General features: G+C 62.7%; 1 non-coding gene across 1 annotated transcript; it reads right to left on the bottom strand.

Annotated features, from left to right (window-relative positions):
• Positions 1-1,164: 1,164 nt before the first annotated feature.
• LOC142793238 (5.8S ribosomal RNA) lies at positions 1,165-1,317 on the bottom strand. Its single transcript, XR_012891543.1, has one exon. It is a non-coding gene; the product is annotated as a 5.8S ribosomal RNA (ribosomal RNA).

The following is a 1,317-nucleotide window of genomic DNA, read 5'->3' as shown; positions in this document are numbered from 1 at the left end:
TCTGAGGTCGACAGCGGATACATTCGCTTCCATCAACTTCCTGCACGACCGCGTGCGCTCGCCCTACCAAGTGCGCCCGCAACCCTGTACAGGGCCACTTCTTCACAAGGCTGGCAATCGGCTTCCCCGCTGCACGCGTGCGGCGCACAACCGGTGTGACGTGGAAGTGACGGGACACGTTCGTAAACCCATCGCGAACCGAGTACGACGCCCTACCAAGTGCGCCCGCAACCCTGTACAGGGTCACATCTTCACAAGGCTGGCAAGCGGCATTCCGCTGCGCGCGTGCGTCGTCCGAGCAGTTGCGTGATAAACGACCGTGTCGAAAGCCCAAACACCGCCGAGGCCAGTCGCCGCCGCCGCAAGGGCAGCCACGCAGCCTGGCGAGAGGCATCGTCTCGTGTAGCGTCGCCCCCGCCCCAACTGGAGTGGCCCAGTTTTTTGAACGGGACGGGAACTGCGAAGCACTTAGACCGACGGCGGACTACGACGAGAACGCCTTAAGCTTCGCCAACGTTTCGCCAACTCGTGCGGGAGACTTTTTCCGCTTCGCGGCAAGTCGTCGCGCCGTGCTCTCCGCATCAACCGCGTACGCAGCGAACCGCAAACGTCGGGCGCAGCCTCCTCACCTCCCTGCGCTTTGCGCGCGAACGTTCCCTGTTCGCGCGGCAAAGCCTGGAGGAGGCACGGCCCCGCAGCGTGTTCGAGCGCCCGGTCTACGGGACACCCTGCTTACTTCGAGGGCAACAAGCGCAACGCAAGGCTGCGATCTCGCGCACTTTGCGCACGGCTGGAGAAGCTTTGCTGGCCGGCTTTCGCTCCTCGTGTTTACCGTGCGTTAAAGTTGCGCGTCCGTGGCTCTCGCAGCTCTTGCGCGCCCGGTCGCAGAGAGGAGTACGCAACCTCGACCGCACTTTCCCTGCAGGCTTCCTTCCGACTCGAAGTCCTGCGGCGGTCTCAACGAGGTGCCACATCCTCAATGCAGTCGGTCGCCCCCGTTTCGGTTGGGCTCTGGCACGACGGTCGCCACCGTCTCGCCCTTGAGTGGCCGCTGTTGGCGCTCGCTGTGAGGTGTTCAGCGTGCTGTCCGTGTTGCCGACGCGGTCAAAACGAGTCGACGGCTCACGTTCCCTTGTGCGCCGAAGGCTCTCTTGATATGTGATCCGACCCTCAGACAGACGAAGCCAAGGGAAGACCCAAGGCCGCAATGTGCGTTCAAAGAATCAGTGCTCAGTGTGTCCTGCAATTCACACCAAGTCTCGCAGCTGGCTGCGTTCTTCATCGACCCGAGAACCGAGTGATCCACCGCTTAGAGTC

Source organism: Rhipicephalus microplus, unplaced genomic scaffold (genome assembly GCF_043290135.1).
Source record: "Rhipicephalus microplus isolate Deutch F79 unplaced genomic scaffold, USDA_Rmic scaffold_296, whole genome shotgun sequence".
NCBI classification, from domain to species: Eukaryota; Metazoa; Arthropoda; class Arachnida; order Ixodida; family Ixodidae; genus Rhipicephalus; species Rhipicephalus microplus.
The sequence above is the reverse complement of the archived record's forward strand: the minus strand, read 5'-3'. Positions and strand labels throughout refer to the sequence as shown.